This window comes from Saccopteryx bilineata, chromosome 11 (genome assembly GCF_036850765.1).
Source record: "Saccopteryx bilineata isolate mSacBil1 chromosome 11, mSacBil1_pri_phased_curated, whole genome shotgun sequence".
Taxonomy (NCBI): Eukaryota; Metazoa; Chordata; class Mammalia; order Chiroptera; family Emballonuridae; genus Saccopteryx; species Saccopteryx bilineata.
Genome location: NC_089500.1, coordinates 8,015,489 through 8,036,444, shown reverse-complemented (window position 1 = coordinate 8,036,444; position 20,956 = coordinate 8,015,489).

Sequence of the window (20,956 nt, the reverse complement as noted above, 5' to 3'; positions counted from 1 at the left end):
AGGGGACAATTAAACGGAATAATGAGTGAACCAGTGAGTGACTGAGTAAGTAAATGGATGAATTAAAAGACACGTGTCAGCAGCAGAAGCTCCTAAGGAACTTAGTCACATTAAAAGCCCTTGTTTGGCCCTGGCCGGTTGGCTCAGCGGTAGAGCATCAGCCTGGCATGCAGGAGTCGCCGGTTCGATTCCTGGCCAGGTCATACAGGAGAAGGGCCCATCTGCTTCTCCACTCCTCCCCCTCTCCTTCCTCTCTCTCTCTCTCTTCCCCTCTGGCAGCCAAGGCTCCATTGGAGCAAAGTTGGCCTGGGTGCTGAGGATGGCTCTGTGGCCTCTGCCTCAGGCACTAGAATGGCTCTGGTTGCGGCAGAGCATCGCCCCCTGGTGGGCATGCTGGGTGGATCCCGGTCGGGCGCATGCGGGAGTCTGTCTGACTGCCTCCCCGCCAACTTCAGAAAAATACAAAAAAAAAAGCCCTTGTTTGACCTAGTGATATGAACAGTATCCTCAGTGTCTTCCTGAATTTCATCCCAGAGCCAAGGCAGTGCTCACAACAGGGAGAACAGGCAGCAGAGCCCACCTGATAAGATTGTGTGCAGTGCTACTTGATTGATTTATTATTATTACTATTATTATTACTATGAGTAAGAGTAAATTCACCGGCCAGCAGGACGCGTGGAGGTAGCCTGAGATGCCTTTGGCTTTCTCCCGTGTCACACTGCTGGCCTGTAGAGATCAATATCAGCTCTTCCAACTAAAACGACCAGATCCATAACTGTTTGAAAATGAAATAAATAATGTTTAGATATAGAAGAAACAGGTTTTAAAATTCTAAGTACAATTGTTACAAAGACTTCTTGACTAAGTTTTGTTTGTTTATTTGTTTGTTTTTGCCCTCTGTAACTGAGCCTACATCTTCTGTGCTGTTTCCACACGTAATTGTACCTATTTGCTCATACTGTGGCTTTCACTTGGAATAACCTCCCTTCATCTCTGTCACCCTCTGGTCACCCTCTGGTCCCTCATGTCAAGCTCCACAGAGAGCTCATCCACAGTGAGAGCTCCCTGTTTCAACTGTTATTGTTCTTTACTTTCCAGTCATATAGGACTTCCTAATATTTTACCTTCATAGTTACTTAGTTTTTGCTTTTCTTATTATATATAGTTTTAAGAAGAGTATTTATTTATTTATATTTATTTTTTTTGTATTTTTCTGAAGCTGGAAATGGGGAGAGACAGTCAGACAGACTCCTGCATGCGCCCGACCGGGATCCACCCAGCACACCCACCAGGGGCGACGCTCTGCCCACCAGGGGGCAATGCTCTGCCCCTCCGGGGCGTCGCTCTGCCAGGACCAGAGCCACTCTAGCGCCTGGGGCAGAGGCCAAGGAGCCATAACCAGCATCCAGGCCATCTTTTGCTCCAATGGAGCCTTGGCTGCGGGAGGGGAAGAGAGAGACAGAGAGGAAGGAGGGGGGGGTGGAGAAGCAAATGGGCACTTCTCCTATGTGCCCTGGCCGGGAATCGAACCCGGGTCCCCCACACGCCAGGCCGGCGCTCTACCGCTGAGCCAACCGGCCAGGGCCAAGAAGAGTATTTATATATTGATGTTTTTGCCTCCATTCACATACAGAAACAGTATTCTGTATGTTATAAATATTAAATAAATATTTGTCAAATAAATGAATTGTGTCAAAAGTTTCCTTATCGAATTAAATAATTGGGATTTCATTTTAGCAATAAATAAAGGGTACATGAGAGAGTGAGGTATATGGTTGGTTTGGATAGAAGGAGAAATTCCAAGGAAATATATGAGATTATTAAGTCAAACATAAGCTTGGATGATGGTTAGTGACTTAACAAAAATAGAATTTTAGAAAGAAGTATTTGAGGGTACTTCAAAATGTTTAAAAAACAACATGGTATCCTCTAAGATATAGTCACAGTAATTTGTAAGCAAAAGTCGTGCACTTAGACTAAGTTATTATCATCAATTTGTGTCTCACTCCTTTTTGAAGACATACTATGTTAGCCATTCATAGGAAAAAAAATAACATTGAAAAGATTAGTAAATGCATCATATTGTTATAATATTCAAGGAAACAAAATAAAATACATAAATGGGAGATTTCTAAAAGGTCTATTTATTACCCTTTAAATATGTTTTCTGTCTATTGAATTTTGCACTTTTATATTTCTCTCAGTCTAGAATCTATTCAGGCAAAAATAATGATGCTCTTTTTATTTTTCCTATTTTTTTTTTGGTCCCCTTTGACAATTGATCATGCCTGGTAGTAAAAGGAAGCCCTTCTATACTATCTAGGAGCAAAACCTTAATTTTATTTTATAGTTCTCTCTAAGCATAAAATTTATCCAAAGGATCAGCAGGAAACCTCTCCATGGCAATCAGCCAGACCTATTTGAATAGTGAGATTCTGGGAAGCGCCTTCCCAGGGAGGGGCCTCTCACACCCCCACCTCTCTCCTAGATGAATTGTAGCCTTGGCGGTTGCCTAATGAAGCAGGAACACAACATATCACAAAGCAATCAAGGCACAACTAGAGCAGCCGGTTTGGAATAAAATTGTAAAATTAGGTTGCATTTGAAACAAAAGGGCTACTATGTATTTTATGTAGCAGTTTGATGACCTAATGATGTGAATCCAGCTCAGCACTTGCACAATTTGGGAAAAGTGACAGAAGCAAACATTCTATTATTGAGTGGAAATCAAAGAAACACTATGCAAGGTCAACTGCAACATGACCAAAAATGTGTGCCGAAGCGTTAGCTGCATTCCACAGAATATCTAGGAAACAAAAGATAGGATAAGAGGCTTGGCATTGGAAAGAGAGTTTAATTCTGGAAGAAACAGAGTTAGCTTAGTTTACAGAAATAATATGAGTGGTTACTTTTATTTTCTTTATTGATTTTTAGAGAAAGAGGAAGGGAGAAAAAGAGCGAGACAAGAGCATCAATCTGTTCCTGCATGTGTCCGGACTGGGGATCAATCCTGTCACCCCTATACTACAATGGCGCTCTACTGACCAGGGCTGTGGTGACTTTTTATTTAAAAATGTACTTGATGCTATCAGTGATGATTAGGCACAGCAGTCTTCATAGGTGGGAACCATTGATTCAATAAGAGAAAGGCTCCCTTCTCCCTGTCCTCAACCATTTGTGGTTGATGATATAATTGGTCTGTTGAGAATTCACTATGAACACTCCCATTGGCTGTCTTCTAGTTGACAAAACAGCATGACTAGTTACATATACATCAGGAACCTCACTGGGTTGATGTCATGTTTTTCTTAAGAATTTTTCATCAGAAGTGCTGCTTCTTTGAAAGCTATGTGCTCTGAGTAAGGTAAAAGTGCAGGAAGTTCTAGTCCTTTTATAAATCATGTCCCTTGCTATATTGTGCAGATATACAGTTGGAATGCTTCTGTAACAGGGTCAAATGATGTGGCTGAAAAATACAAAACAAACACAAAGGTGTCTTGGTACATGTGACATTAGAATAAAAGCCATAAAATACATTAATGGGCTTGGGAAAATAACTTAAAAGGAACTGGTCCAGTAAGTACAGCTCATTCCCGGAATAGATGAGACCAGACTCCCAGGATGAATAAGACAGATGAGTCCTAGAGATAGGGAAGTCGTTAGACTCCCAGGATGACTAGGAGCTGATGAGTCCTTGAGATAAGGAAGTCGTAAAAACTCCTAAGATAGTTAATGTGACCACATCCTAGGGGATAGATAGGGACATTTCCAGCTGGGGGCTTTCAACTGTATGACTGGTTACTAAGGCACATGACTAAAAATTTAATTTGGGGGAGCCAATTGCTAAACGCCAAGTTCGCTTCTGTATGAACTGCTTGCTTGCTACGCTATAAAAACCCCTAGACTGTAGGCGCTCGGTGTGGCTCTTGTGACTACCACTTGAGTTCACCCCTGCGCAGGTTTGTTTTGTTTTGTTTTGTTTCTTTTTCTCTTGGCCATAAAACTTTGTCTGAAACTCTTCAAACATCTCCAGTGTTTGTTTTACCCGGCGAGTGCAAAAGTACACTCACCTTCAAAGTGATTCCAAAGGTTGAGTTCTCAGAATGAGAACTGCTTTTTGGAAATAATTCCTGGAGTAACCAAAAATGTATTATTATTATTTTTCTTTTCATTTGATGATTCCCAATTGGTTTAAGAAAGGTTTTATTTGTTGTGTAATATCAGGACTTAGAAGTTTAGGCACCAAAATTGTACCATTTTGGTGTATTTATTTGACTAATGTTTTTGAGACATCACAAGGATTTGGGGGTATTTAATGTCACATTTATTAACAGGGATTTTGACTAGTATACAGAATTATTATTAAATAATTATGTTCATTTTTAAAGGAAGGATTCTTGCACTTCTTTAATATGCTTTCCATTTAAACCGAACAACAACCTATTTTGATTTAATAAATCCTAAATTAAAATCACAGAGCAGGAATTGTCAATAGCAACCATTATTTTGACAAGACTAGTTTTTAAATAAACATATTGTATGCCCCTCCTAAAATTTGGTCCTGTTCACTTTGTTCACCTACTACTTTCTTTGGGAAAGAAGATATATACAAAATAGCAATTAAAAGCTAATTAAAAAGAGCCAGACATCATTCTGGATGCCTCAAACTTGATTGATTCCTTTTTTTCAATTAGAATTTCCAGAAATTTTATCAAGTAACATTTTTTGATTTTTCATTTTTCATATATGTTCGCAACTGTGAGTTTCAACAGCTTCTTCCATATTTATTGATTGCTTTCAATGTACAAAGTATTGTCCTGCACATTGATTATGAGTGGAAAGCTCTTTGTGGAGTTTGAATTAAATCCAACTTTCATAACTGCTAAGTCAATAAGTAAAGGCCCTATTTGCTTTCAAATCTGATGCTTTAAACAGTTCCTTTTACCATATTGCCAAATCCCATAATTTCACTCTACTGATAGAATTTATATAAATTTATATACTGATAGAATTTATTATAAAGTTAAAATAGTTCAACACTTTAAAGTCACAGTATCGTGAATGCAGTTGCTAAACTTTATAGCTAATTTTTTTTTTAAGTTGAATTGCTTTCTGGTGTAAAAATTCCTATTTTTAAGTGGGATTTGGATGTGTTCAGTGCTCTGCAGTGGTTGACTGCTAATTTAGGATTATTATTATAGTCAAAATCAGCTTTAAAAGTCCTTTCTTCTTTTGCTGCCTCTGAAGCAGGCACAGCTGGGTGTCTGGGGACTCTGGAAGGATTAGCGCTTGAGCCCCTTAGGTGGGTAAGTCTGCTCAAAATGGAGTGCTTCCAGTCACACTCCGCAGGGGCCCAGCCACACCCCTTGCCGGCAGTTTTCTTGTCTCCCAATTAGTGTTGATCCGGCTGCTTCTCAGAGTAAACATAGTTTCTTTCTGTTTGTGTCCTCAGCAGTCATCCCCAGGACCCAGTGTGTCTTCTTGATAATGTCTGTCTCATTTATTTACCCAGGGATTTGCAGTGATGCACACCAGGCTTGTCCCCCCCTCGGCTAACCTCCCATTCCTCACTCCCAGGCACAGAGAAGTCACAGTTCTCTCCAGATCCTCAGAGCCCTCGAGGGACCCCCAGGGAGTCTGCTCTATCTTGGTTACCACCTGTTGGCATAAAGACTAGCTCAGCATGTAGATATATCTTTACTTTTCCTTTTTCTTTCTTGCCAGGTCAACAGTGCACTAAAGTATCTTCTAAAATACTTTACTGGGTACATTTATTAACTTAATAAGCGAGCAGATTTACCAGATTACTTTGCTTCCATAATGTTGATAAAATATAGGGTGCTAATCTTGCAGGTTTCTAATTTAATAAAGGAGTCTCACTTCAGAAACTTTGTAACCTTCTTGTGTAAAGCTTACTTGAGAGAGAGAAGGGACTGAAATAGGGCAGGGGTTCAAACCCAGTTTATATTTGTGGGACTCTATACATGTAGCCTGGTATCCTTTAGGGCCCAGGGGTCTCAAACTCGCGGTCTGCCGAACAATTTTGTGCGGCCCGCAGACTAATCCACGAAGTTCAAAATATTTTGGATAAAATTAAGTAAACCCGTGGATTAGTCTGCGGGCCGCACAAAATTGTTCGGCGGGCCACATGTGGCCCGTGGGCCGCGAATTTGAGACCCCTGCTAGGCTGTGAAGTCATTTCATCTTACCTTGGGATTTGCTCTTAAAGGCAGAATCACTCCTCAAAATTGAATGAGAATCAGTCAGTTGGGGAAGAACTGTCTGGTCATCCGGCTATCCCTGGGTTCATCCTTGGCCTTCCCTTTAAACTTTTGCTATCAAAATTCCCTGTATTCTTACTCAATAATTAAAATTTCATGATCCCTTATGTCCTGTCTACATGTGTAAATCTGAGCAGGTATAAAACATCAGTTTCTTAAAGGCACTAAATATAAAATGTGTTAAAACATCTGTGTCTTGAAAGAAAATAAAACTAGAGGAAACAAAAAAAAATAAACAAAGATCATACACGAGGAGCCCACATTGCACCAACAAGGTGTCTTGCTATCATTACTTTCGTTACTTCTCAGAACAGGGCTGCTGCCACGTGGAGTGGAAAAACCAGAGACATTAATGTGGACATAACCATAGGCTCAGCATGATGTGATATTGTCAGTTTGGCCCTATAGGGCAGAGTCAAAGAGAATTGTCTTGTATTTCGCTAGAATTTTACCTTGAACTTGTAGGCCAATGTCCCTGTAAGAAACAAAAGGCCTTTGTTTTCCAAACCTGTGTTAAACCCAAAGGGAAATAATTTGGCTGTTAAAGAAGATTATGTACACTACTGGGAATCCTATGAATTCACGTTCTACTGTTCCGCCTCTACATAACTAGCTATATAATACATTTTAAAAGCCACATCACTAGAAGTGCTTAAAGCTCACGTTGGGAAATCAGGGACAATGTCTGGTAATTTGTTTACCCTGCTCCATCCCATAAATATTACCTATTGATTCAACACATGAAGCAGAGCTTTCTCTAATTTGAAATGAATACAAGATGGATGATAGAAATTGATCCATCAGGTAAACACCATAGACTCACAGTCAGAGATAGAAAGAACTGTCTGTAAGGTTTGTTTTCCATTTTTAATTCAATAAATGCCACTTTTTCCTAGGAGGTAGTTGTGTTATTCCACAGTAAGACATGTTTGATAAGGTTCTCTATGCTGAATTGATCAGAAACAGAACTTGCAGGACGTTGGATGGCAGAGTGCCTAGTGATCAGTGTGGTTTCATAATGGAATCATGTGAGGAGCTTTACAAAATACTATTACATAGGTCCCATCTCCACAAAGTCTGGTTTAATTTATCTTGGCTGCTGGCTAGTCTCCGAGAAGTATGTGTGAAAATTTGACATCAGTGGAGCCATTTATTTACAAATGGAGCCAGAGTAGTTATTCCAGAGAACATGCTTGTGTGTGTTGCCCCTTCAACCTCTGTAATATTTGTCCCTGGTGGACAGCTCAGTTGGTTAGAGATTTGTTCCAAAGTACACAGGTTGCCTGGTTGGATTCTCAGTCAGGGCACATACCGCAGCAGATCAATGTTCCTGTCTGTCTCTCTGCCTTTCTCTATATATTCAAATCATGTATTTCCACATAATTTTTATGTAACATATATCCTATCTGATCTCACTGAGAATATTGACATTTAAATGGAGTGTTTGATCCATTTTTGTTGTGAAGTTTTATTGTGATATTGGTTATTTGGTTTAATTTTATTATTTTTTTTAGTAGTACACCCCGTTTTTCCAGTTGCTTTCCTTTTTGCTCATTTTTTTCTGTAGGTATCAATTCATGCAGAATGTTTCAAAACCTAGGTTTTAGCCACGCTATGGTATGCTAAAGAGCGGTATTGAAGGGTTTAGGCTGGATTTCACTACCTCTATAGGAGTTCACCATCTCTTCTAAATACCAGGATACTTTGCCTCAGGGACTCTTCTTTTATTCTAGATAGAGAATATCTGTATAAGACAGCATGAATATTAAATAAGTTCTCAAATAGCTAACAAAATCCTCATATATTTGCTTTCAGTTTAATTTCCTGTGCTCTATCTTATGTTCAGAAATCCTCAGACTCTTGAACAATGTTCAGAACATTATATATATTCAGTAATATTTGTTGAATAAATTAGGGAACAAGTACATACATGTTTAAATTCAGCAATTAATTGATAGTACTCTAACAAACATCAATTTCTTTTTCCCAATTGAAGGCTTTTAATGAATCTTTAAAATATCACATAGGTCTTAAGAATCCTCTGGTACTTTTTTTGTTTTTCTTTATTTCTTTTCTTTTCTTTTTTCTTTTCTTTTCTTTTCATTTCTTTTCCCTTCCTTCCTTCCTTCCTTCCTTCCTTCCTTCCTTCCTTCCTTCCTTCCTTCCTTCTTTCTTTCTTTTTTTTTAAAATAATTTTATTTTTTTAATGGGGCAACATCAATAAATCAGGATACATATATTCAAAGATAACAAGTCCAGGTTATCTTGTCGTTCAACTATGTTGCATACCCATCACCCAGAGTCAGATTGTCCTCTGTCACCTTCTATCTAGTTTTCTTTGTGCCCCTCCCCCTCCCCCTTTCCCTCTTCCTTCCCCCCCCCATAACCACCACACTCTTATCAATGTCTCTTAGTTTCACTTTTAAAATGTCCCACCTACATATGGAATAATGCAGTTCCTGTTTTTTTCTGATTTACTTATTTCGCTTCGTATCATGTTATCAAGATCCCACCATTTTGCTGTAATTGATCCAATGTCATCATTTCTTATGGCTGAGTAGTATTCCATAGTGTATATGTGCCACATATTCTTTATCCAGTCATCTATTGACGGGCTTTTTGGTTGTTTCCATGTCCTGGACACTGGGAACAACGCTGCAATAAACATGGGGCTGCATGTGTCTTTACGTATCAATGTTTCTGAGTTTTTGGGGTATATACCCAGTAGAGGGATTGCTGGGTCATAAGGTAGTTCTATTTTCAGTTTTTTGAGGAACCACCATACTTTCTTCCATAATGGTTGTACTACTTTACATTCCCACCAACAGTGGATGAGGGTTCCTTTTTCTCCACAGCCTCTCCAACATTTTCTATTACCTGTCTTGCTAATAATAGCTAATCGAACAGGTGTGAGGTGGTATCTCATTGCAGTTTTGATTTGCATTTCTCTAATAACTAAAGAAGATGAGCATTTTTTCATATATCTGTTGGCCATTTGTGTTTCTTCCTGGGAGAAGTATCTGTTCATATCCTCTTCCCATTTTTTTATTGGATTGTTTGTTTGTTTGTTGTTGAGTTTTATAAGTTCTTTGTATATTTTGGATATTAGCCTTATCTGAGCTGTTGTTTGAAAATATCATTTCCCATTTAGTTGGCTTTCTGTTTATTTTGTTATCAGTTTCTCTTGCTGAGCAAAAACTTCTTAGTCTGATATAGTCCCATTCATTAATTTTTGCCTTCACTTCTCTTGCCTGTGGAGTCAAATTCATAAAATGCTCTTTAAAACCCAGGTCCATGAGTTGAGTATCTATGTCTTCTTCTATGTACTTAATTGTTTCAGGTCTTATGTTTAGATCTTTGATCCATTTTGAGTTAATTTTAGTACAGGGGAACAAACTGTAGTCCAGTTTCATTCTTTTGCATGTGGCTTTCCAGTTTATCCAGCACCATTTATTGAAGAAGTTTTCTTTTCTCCATTGTGTGTTGTTGGCCCCTTTATCAAAAATTATTTGACTATATATATGTGGTTTTATTTCTGGACTTTCTATTCTGTTCCATTGGTCTGAGTGTCTATTTTTCGGCCAATACCATGCTGTTTTGATTGCTGTGTCCCTATAATAGAGTTTGAAGTCAGGTATTGTAATGCCCCCAGCTTCATTCTTTTTCTTTAGGATTGCTTTGGCTATTTGGGGTTTTTTATAGTTCCATATAAATGTGATGATTTTTGCTTTTAAAAATGTCATTGGAAGTTTGATGGGAATTGCATTAAATTTGTATATTGCTTTGGGTAATATAGCCATCTTGATTATATTTATTCTTCCTAACCAAGAACAAGGTATATTCTTTCATCTCATTATATCTTTTTCAATTTCCCTTAACAATGGTTTATAGTTTTCATTATATAAGTCCTTTACATTCTTTGTTATGTTTATTCCTAAGTATTTTATTTATTTTGTTGCAATCATGAAGGAGATTATTCCTTTGAGTTCGTTCTCAATTGTTTCATTGTTGGCATATAGAAAGGCTATTGACTTCTGTATGTTAATTTTGTATCCTGAGACCTTACTGTATTGGCTTATTGTTTCTAGTAGTCTTTTTGTGGATTCTTTGGGGTTTTCGATGTATAGGATCATATCATCTGCAAAAAGTGATACTTTTCTTCTTCTTTTACGATATGGATGCCTTTTATTTCTTTGTCTTGTCTGATTGCTCTGGCTAGAACCTCTAGTACCACATTAAATAAGAGTGGAGAGAGTGGACAACCCTGTTTTGTTCCTGATTTAAGAGGGAAAGCCTTCAGTTTAGTGCCATTTAATATGATGTTAGCTGATGGTTTATCATATATGGCCTTTATCATGTTGAGATATTTTCCTTCTATACCCATTTTGTTGAGAGTCTTAAACATAAAATTGTGTTGTATTTTATCAAAAGCCTTTTCTGCATCTATTGATAAGATCATGTGGTTTTTGTTCTTTGTTTTGTTGATATGGTGTAATTCGTTAACCGTTTTACGTATGTTGAACCATCCTTGAGATTCTGGGATGAATCCCACTTGATCATGATGTATTATTTTTTTAATATGTTGTTGTATTCGATTTGCTAGTATTTTGTTTAGTATTTTAGCATCTGTATTCATTAGAGATATTGGTCTGTAGTTTTCTTTTTTTGTGCCATCCTTGCCTGGTTTTGGTATGAGGGTTATGTTGGCCTCATAAAATGTGTTTGGAAGTATTGCTTCTTCTTCAATTTTTTGGAAGACTTTGAGTAGAATAGGAACCAAGTCTTCTTTGAATGTTTGATAAAATTTTCTGGTATAGCTGTCAGGGCCTAGACTTTTATTTTTGGGGAGGTTTTTAATGTTTTTTTCTATTTCTTCTCTACTAATAGGTCTGTTTAGGTTTTCTGCTTCTTCTTTACTCAGTTTAGGAAGTTTGTATTGTTCTAGGACTTTATCCATTTCTTCTAGGTTGTTAAATTTAGTGGCATAAAGTTTTTCATAGTATTCTACAATAATTCTTTGTATATCTACAGTGTCCGTGGTGATTTCTCCTCTTTCATTTTGGATTTTGTTTATATGAGTTCTTTCTCTTTTTTCCTTGGTAAGTCTTGCCAAGGGTTTGTCAATTTTGTTGATCTTTTCAAAGAACCAGCTCCTTGTTCTATTACTTTTTTCTATAGTTTTTCTGTTCTCTAATTCATTTATTTCTGCTCTGATTTTTATTATCTCCTTTCTTCAGCTGGTTTTGGGTCTTCTTTATTCTTCTTTTTCTAGTTCCTTAATGTGTGAAGTTAAGTGGTTCACTTGGGCTCTCTCTTGTTTGTTCATATAGGCCTGAAGTGATATGAACTTCCCTCTTATCACTGTTTTTGCTGCATCCCATAGATTCTGATATGTCGTATTGTCATTTTCATTAGTCTGTATATATCTTTTGATCTCTGCACTTATTTCTTCTTTGACCCATTCATTTTTTAAAAGTATGTTGTTTAGTTTCCATATTTTTGTGGGATTTTTTTCCTCTTTTTTGCAGTTGAATTCTAGTTCAAAACTGAATTCAAGGCTTTATGATCAGAAAATATGCTTGGTACAACTTTGATTTTTCTGAATTTGCTAATGTTGTTTTTGTGGCCCAACATATGGGCAATTCTTGAGAATGATCCATGTACCCATGTACACTGGAGAAAAATATATACTCAGTCACTTTGGGATGAAATGTCCTGTAGATGTCTATCATATCCAGGTGCTCTAGTGTTTTGTTTAAGGCCACTATGTTTTTGTTGATTCTCTGTTTGGATGACCGATCTAGAGCCGTCAGCGGTGTATTGAGGTCTCCAATTATGATTGTATTTTTGTCAGTTTTTGTTTTAAGGTCTATAAGTAGCTGTCTTATATATTTGGGTGCTCCTTGGTTTGGTGCATATATATTAAGAATTGTTATGTCTTCTTGATTCAGTGTCCCCTTAGCCATTATGAAATGGCCATTTTTGTCTCTGAGTACTTTTTCTGTCTTGTAGTCAGCATTATCCGATGTGAGTATTGCTACACCTGCTTTTTTTTGGATGTTATTTGCTTGGAGTATTGTTTTCCAGCCTTTCACTTTGAATTTGTTTTTATCCTTGTTACTTAGATGAGTTTCCTGTAGGCAGCATACAGTTGGATTTTCTTTTTTAATCCATTCTGCTACTCTGTGTCTTTTTATTGGTGAGTTTAATCCATTTACATTTAGTGTAATTATTGACACTTGTGAGTTCCCTATTGCCATTTTATATCTTGCTTTTTGTTAGTTTTGTGCCTTGTTTGATCCTTCTCTTTCCTTTTTCTATCTTTTGTTTTTATTTGGTTTTATTCCATACATCTTTCCTCTGTTGCTATCTTTTTTATCTCATGTGCTTCTGTGGTGGTTTTTTCAATGGTGGTTACCTTTAAGTAATGAAAAGGGTTCCTACCCTGTTCATTGTAGCGAACTATTTTGTGAGTACTTTTGCACTCCATTGTCCTTTGCTACTGTTAATCTCCATCTTCTCCCCCCCCCCTTTCTTTTTGTTGTTTTCACAGTTTAAATTTGGTTTTATTGTGTTCTTCTTGGAGCTTTTACTTGTGGCTCTGTTTTTTTTTTTTTTCTTTGTATCTGTTTGGAGAACCCCCATTAGTAATTCCTGGAGTGGGGGTTTTCTGATGATAAATTCCCTCATCTTTTCTGTATCTGTGAATGTTTCTATTTCTCCTTCATATTTGAAGGATAGTTTTGATGGATATAGTATTCTTGGCTGAAAGTTCCTCTCTTTCAGACTTTAAATATTGGGGTCCACTATCTTCTAGCTTGTAGAGTTTCTGCTGAGAAATCTGATGATAATCTAATAGGCCTTCCTTTATATGTTGTATTCTTCTTTTCCCTGGCTGCCTTGAGAATTTTTTCTTTGCTGTTGGTTTGTGCCAATTTCATTATGATAAGCCTTGGAGTAGGTTTGTTGGGCTTAAGAAAACTCAGAGTTCTGTTTGCTTCTTGAACTTGAGGCTTTTGTTCTTTCCACAGGCTTGGGAAGTTCTCATCTATTATTTGTTTGAGTATGTTCTCCATTCCATTTTCTCTCTCTTCTCCCTCTGATATACCTATTATTCTTATGTTATTCTTTTTGATGGAGTCAGATAATTCTTGTAGGGCTATCTCATTTTTTTTAATTTTTGAGTCTCTTTCTTCTTCTCTCTGTTGTGCCTCAAGTTGCTTGTCTTCTATTTCACTAATCCTCTCTTCTATCTGACCTGTTCTATTAGCTAAGCTTGTTACTTCATTTTTCACCTCGTGAATTGAGTTTTTCATCTCTGTTTGATTTGTTTTTATAGTTTCAATTTCCTTGAACATATATTCTTTGTGTTCATTTAGTTGTTTTCTGAGCTCCCTAAATTGCCTTTCTGTGTTTTCTGGTATATCTTGGAGGATTATTAGGATTTCTATCTTGAATTCTCTGTCATTTAGCTCCAAGGTTTCCAATATATTATATTTTTTCTCCATAAATTTTTTGTCATCTAGCTGTGTTACCTCTCTTTCTTTTGTATCCATGATATTCGATTTTCTCTTCCTTACTGGTATCTGAGGTTGTTTTTGTTGATAGTATTAATGAGATTTAATAAAGAATAAAAAGTTAAAAAAATAAAAAATTGAAGAGTTGTTTTTTTTAAAAAAAATTAATAATGAATTAAAGAAAAATAAAATAAAATTTTAATAAAAGGAAATTATTCCCCCCCCTCTTTTTTTCCTGTCCTCTCCTCTCCCCTCTTTCTTGAGAAAATCTTGTGGTGAACTGTGAATTATAACAAACAATGCCTGTAATGGAGGGCCTGAATTGGGGAAAAGTAATAAAGGGTCAAAAAAAAAAAGAAAAGAAAAGAAAAAAGAAGGGGGTATGGACCCACAAAAAGCAAATAAGGAAAAATTTTGGGTCAAGAATAAAATGATTTGCTTTTAGGTGTTGCTTGACTAAGAGTTATGATGAGAGGAATAAGAAGGAAACAGAAAAATGGGGGGACAAATTAAAAAATTACTATTGTATTTAATCGAACAAGAACTAGAGAAAATGGAGAGCCAGGGATGGGAGCACTGCTATTGAGTTAAAAAGGTTAAGTAAAAACCCCCCAAAATGCCACAAACATATGTTTGAGTCCCAGATAAGATAATTTGTTTGTTATTGAGGTTTGAATGAGAGGAGATGTAAAGGAGAAAGGAAGAAATTAATATAGAGGGAGAAAAGAGAGAGAGAGAAAAAAAAGGGAACCACTAAAAGAAGAAAAAAGAAAAAAGAGGAGAGAGAGAGAGAGAGTTAAGGGTTTTGGAGTGCAACCCTCATAGAGAGAAAGGAAGAGGATAGAAAAGATAATGGGAGATGTAACAGTTATGGGTAGTGTAGTTCAAGGAGAGGAGAGAGTAAGACCAGCAGAGAGTTAATTGGTCAAATTGGAGGAGGAAAAAAAAAAATCAAGAATGAAGATAAGAGAAACAAATGAACAAATATACTAAAATGGGATAGGTTATAAAGTCTGCAGAGTAATCTTGATTTTGAGAGGTTATCTTCTTGCTTTTTCTTTTCTCTCCCTTTTCCTGGTTGGTGACTCTGTACCCCGGGTTCTGCTCCTTTGGCACACTCAGGTAGAGGTTTGCAGTTGATAAGTCTCTATGGCAATGTCATGTATTGTGCTGTAATCTTGTTGGCAGTCGAGGCTCATTAGCATTTATAGGCTCAGACAGTGAGAGAGTCCATGTTCCTGGATCCTTTCTCCTAGTCTTTCCTTCCTCAATTAGTAGCCTGATAATCCAGCTATGGGGTTGGTGCTGCCTCTGCCTGGATAGTAAGAGGCTCAAAGAGCTTGCAACTCCCCACTCTATTTCCACTCAGCACAGGGTTCTGGGTAAGGCTCAGTCAGTCAGAGCTGCTAGCATAATCATGCAGGGTTTCCGCCTACTCAAAGACCTCTGGCTCTGCCACTCTGTCAGGTAACACAGGCGGGTGCCCACTCCCGGGGCGCTTGGAGGAAACTCTCACTCACTATCTGCGCACGCAGACCAGGATATCAGGCCGGCCGCGTTTCCTGGCCGCTGAGTGAAATCCCCACCAGCATGGAAAAGTTCCACCATTGGAATTAGTTCTCGCTCCCTCCCGTGCGCGGCTTTCCCAGGGCGCTGGGGCTGCCCAGAGATTCCGCTTTCGGCCCACACAAAGGCCTCTGACTCTGCCTCTCTGTGGGGTAACACGGGGACCCACTCCCGGGGCTTTGGAAGAAATCTCTCGCCCACTATCTGCGCGCGCTGACCAGGAGATCGGGTAAAATGGCTGCCCCGCTTGTCTTTGTCTGGGTTTGGCGCGAGTGTTAGCTTGTATTGCCCGGGTTGCCACAGGAACAGTTTTTCCTTGGCTTGGATCTCCGAGCCACAGCCTGGTTCGGCCGTTTGTGCCGTGGCCTGGATCTATTTACCCCCTTTGCCCACCTCAGTTTCTATATTCACAGTTCCCATAGAAAACCGCCCTGTTTAGGTTAGTGAGGAAGGTGGAGCATTTCTTACTCCCTATTTCCTTCGGGGTTTGGTTATATATTTAGCCAATTTTTCACTCGATCATACCTTCGGGTGTATTGCGAAACATCTGGAGGCTCCAAGGATAGGTTTTTCTGTTTCTGGTTGAAGATCTTGTTGAGTTTTGGGGGAGATTTATCGGTATCGCTTCCTACCCCGCCATTACTTTCTTTCTTTCTTTCTTTCTTTCTTTCTTTCTTTCTTTCTTTCTTTCTTTCTTTCTTTCTTTCTAGTGCACAACTCTCAGATACTACTCCTTCACCGTGCTGAACCATTTAAAAAAAAATAACATAGATACTGTCCACAAATTTTCTGATATCCTTATCTTTAACTATTGCAGTTTGCTGAATGAAAGCATCTGAATTTAATACCAGTTCAATGTCATCTCCTTGAAGAATTACCTCATCTTTCTGGGCTTGAGTTACTGAATAACCAATGTCTGGTCTCATCCACACCCTGTGGATGTGTTTTTCACCCAAGAAATTTCAAGTTTGAAGCAGAGACTGTTTTCCTGAATTAATGACAATGACGAGGAGTGAGCACATGGAAACCTCATCAGTAAAGGAAGACCAGTGTCACGCCCTGATACGTGCTGTTTGTGACTGCAGCATGCCAGACTGATGGCCAGTTCCTTTCTGTTTCCCCGGCATCTGTCAACCCAAAGAGAATGGGTTCTCTTTCTCTTTCCCAGGAGAACGGGTTCCACAAGGACATGATTGAAGTCCCCTGGGAGCCTTCACAAGAACTGTGCATCTCTTCAGAGGGACATCATCATTTTCTGGAACGTCTATATTCTGATTGCTGATAAATTCAGTTCATTCCTGCAGGAGATGCAGCAAAATGTGCTGCTTACTTTTAGAATTCACCTGTTACAGGCAAGTAATTGATAGATTTAAATTTTGGTGGCCCTGCCTGTAACCACAGCCCTTAATTAGCATTTCTTTATTGCAAAATACAAAACATAGTTGATGCTCATCCCTCCTGTCAAAGATTGAACAGGAACAGAGCCATATACATTGTGCTAATATGGAAGGGGTTACCTATGGGTGAGGTGAGCTAGCTGGGATAATAATCTAATTTATTTCAGAAATTGTTTGGTACACCTTAATAACTGATGCTTTAGGTGGTTTCTCAGCTATTTCTTACATGAGCTTAGGCTAGGAATAGAAAATGAGTTATTAGTGTGCTACAAAGCCATAAATAGGTATGAGAAAACATAAAGTATGTTAAAAGAAATGTCAAAGTCATATGAAAGCTCAGTGGAATAGATGTTAGTTTGGAGTAGATTTTATAATATATAGCTCTGTGAAAATCTTTTAAATAATGGTGGGCTTGTTAAAATCTTACAACTTCAGTAAAAGCCTGAAATGCTTTTCCTAAATATGTATATTATTGTTTGCTTTTGAACCTAAATTAGGTATTGAGTCTCAATTCTTAATTTAAATGTTTTAATTTTTAAAACGTTTTAAAACTTATTGCAGTGACATTGGTTAATAAGAGTACACAGGTTCCAAGTGTACATTTCTATGATACATGATCAGTATATTACATTGTGTGTCCACCATACAAAATGGGATTAACATTATTTTTTCAAACTTTCCTGCTCTGATGTTATATTTATGTCACAAACTCTGCATTCCTTCAGAAGAAATGGGTATCAGTTCATGGAGGATGGTTATATTGCAAAATAAAATTTGAGACAGGCTGACAAAATATGCAAGCTACCCTCCTCAAATCACAAGAAAGACATCTTATATTAATTTTAGACATCTTACATTAATTGTTGGAAATATTTTCTCATGAAACGCCAATTGCTAAAGCATCTTAGAAAGAAATGCTAAGTTATAAAAAATCAGCACTTGTTAAAAATTGTTACATAGTCTCAAAAGTATTCTGGTGTTAAGAGTTTAGAAAATATTTTTTTCCAGATTTAATAAAAATACACAAGCGGTTAAGTAGACAAATACAATATATCGTGTACCATGGGGCAAAGAGGAGAACAATCATCAGTGTTTAGTATTCCACAAGTCTGGGGAAAGAGAAGCTACTAAATGTGACTAGACTTTGCCTTTTCTACTGCTCAGAATATAGCCGGGAATTGGGAATTACGCCTGGTAATGAGCTCGTAAGCACATCTGTAGTGTGGGATAAAGTTCTTCCTTAATGAGTGATGTTCATTCAACTGGAGTCGATTTTAAAGGGATAAAATATAGGCCAGCAGATTTCTGTGGCACACATATAACCTTTCTGTAAATGTGCTCCCTTTATTTTTATATCAAATGAATGCTGGGGTTTCAAAAGGTATTATTCATAAATAGAGTATAGTTTCTAAAAGGGGGGAAAACCTAGACCATAACATGCTGACCCTTGGGAAATAAAACACCAAATCATTTCTTCTTTAACTCCAAAGGAAGCCTATATTTTTTATCAGTCACTGTTGCAGTGAAAAAAGTCACTAGAGTTTCACCATCTATCTCTGTTTCTATTAGGTTGCCAGTTTGTTTTGAGTTTTCATCAGCACTGGGATTAACAGCTGGGAGAAGAAGTTGTCTTTTCCAAACATTCACCAGGGCACAATGAGAAAAACCTATTAAATTTGACATAGGAGAACAGCACTTATTCAAGAAGACTCTGAAAACTTGTAACAAGAAGGCAATTTTTTGTAAAAATTGTTCAAGTAATTTTCACAAATTTAATATTTAAGCTATTGAGTTGAAAAAGCAATCTAATTCAACAAAGGAGAAATAAAGAACCATATCTGTATATATTATTAAGAAAGTATTTTAAATTAAGAAATTAATGTATTTCCCAAGGGAAAATACAATCAGATTCCAAAAACTATCAGTGCCAGATTCTAATGCAAAATAATAATTCAACATAAGAAATGATACATATTATCTCTAGTTTTATTGCAGGAAATAAAAAGTGTTCAAGGGTTGCTATACAATACAAGTGATATATAAAAATAGTTGAGAATAAGGTGAAAAAATATTAATGTTTATTAATTTGGCTGATGGCAACACAAAAGGCTAACCACATCCATTTCTGGTTTTTTTTAAAATATATTTTAATATTTTGTAGCTTTTTTTAGTACAAAAATAATAAAAAATCTTGTAACGGATAGCAGTTCTTTATTAATAATGTCATGAAAATAAATTAATGAAATAAAGTCATAATATTCATGTGGTAAAATATATAATTTATAGTCTATAATTTTGCACTAAGAAAAAAGTAATAAAATAATACCTCATCACTAATGAAAAAATGAAAGAATGTATGTAGATTCGAGATAGAATAAGAAATTTCCTTTAGATGACTAGCAACTAGGAAGAAAACAAATTTGTTTCATTGGTTTTCAATGAATGTCACATATTTACAGATTGAAAAACCTTAGGTCCAATGGTACACCAGTTAATGAATCAGAGTTATATAAAGCACAATTATAAGATTATATTTTATTACAATAATTCCACATTGCATTGGGAAAATACAGATCCTGTATGTGATTTCTACATTGCTATTGACTTTAGGTGACTACTTGAGGTATAGAGCTCTTAACTCATCTTTCTTGAATTATTCATCCACTAATAAAGGAAGTATCACTTCATCTTTTATCACATGAGCTATTATAAAATTTTAAATAGCAAGTTATGCAATATGTACACTTCTCCTTTAATAAAGAAGATATTCTTTGGTATGTTTTCTTCTAAGGGCACGTGCTTTGCATCCCATAGGGTAGTTTGACCTCCAGGTTGCTATTCCAGTTGTAAATATTACTTCTGTCAATTGGTTTTAGCATCTCACGGTGACTGAATATGGTCCGCAATCTCACATCCGCCAACCCACCATTAGGTATGGAAATGAAATATTTCTTTGGCACTATTTTATAAGTTCGAGCTGCACTTTTGGATAGAGATGTTTCCATTACTTTTCCTTTGTGATTACTCCTCCAAATTGAAAATCACTTTCCTATGGTGATGCATCTCCTGAGATTTGAAACATGTTCATAAAATGTTCTGAGCAGTTACATGTAACAACCTATCAAATGATTATAGTGTGTCTTCTCATAGCCCTTGCTCTCAGGAATATTTCATTATTATTAGCGAAGTCTTATTTTTTTTGGCAACATACAAAACTTCCCTATACACTTTTCTGTACACAAATATGTCTCAAGCAATGCTGACAATACAGATATAATAACTGTTGTTATTTGACATTCTTTGTGTCTCCCTATTTAACAATGTAATCAAAGGCACAGTGTATTTTCAAAGAATCAAAAGTTAGCATTTCAAATTATATAAAATAATGAATGTAATCACATTATTTGATTATTTATTAAGTCACTTATCTATGTACTCTTTTCATTATAGACCTGTAGGAGGAAATAACAGGGAGTGTGAATAATCCAACTATGAAAATAGTTAGAATTTAACATTTACAGAAGTATTTCACATTCAGGTAGAACAATAGGTCAAGGGTGACTACATGTGGCCAAGAGCTTGTGTGTTGCTTCTTTTTTGGATCTTGTTTGATTAGGAACATCGGATTTCCCTTTTCCTATGCAGACCTGTTTCTACTGTCAAAATGTGTTACAGCTTTGCTACCTTTGCATAGTTGGCCAAATCAGTTTGACCCTGATGAATTTTTTCTCTAATCTATGAATGAAGAATGGTATTTTCCATTCAGTTTTGTGAGGACATAAATTTCATGTTTGTATAATTTCTAATATGCTCATGAATATATTATTTTAGGGGGAACTAGTTATTAAATTAAACAATCACAAAATGAGAGAATTTATGATAACTTCAATAACAATGTTAAAATAGTATTTTTTTAAGTAATAGGAGGGGAGATAGTGAGACAGACTCTGCATGCACCTTGACCGAGATCTACCAGACAACCCCTGTCTGGGGCTGCTGCTTGAATCAACCAAGCTATTTTCAGCACCTGGAGCTGATGCTCAAACTAATTGAGCCACTGGCTGTGGGAGGGAAAGAGAGAAAGAAGGAGAAGAGGGAAGAGGGGAGAAGCAGATGGTTGCTTCTCTTGTGTGCCCTGGCCAGGGATTGAACCCCGGACATCTGCATACTGGGCCAACAATATCCACTGAGTCAA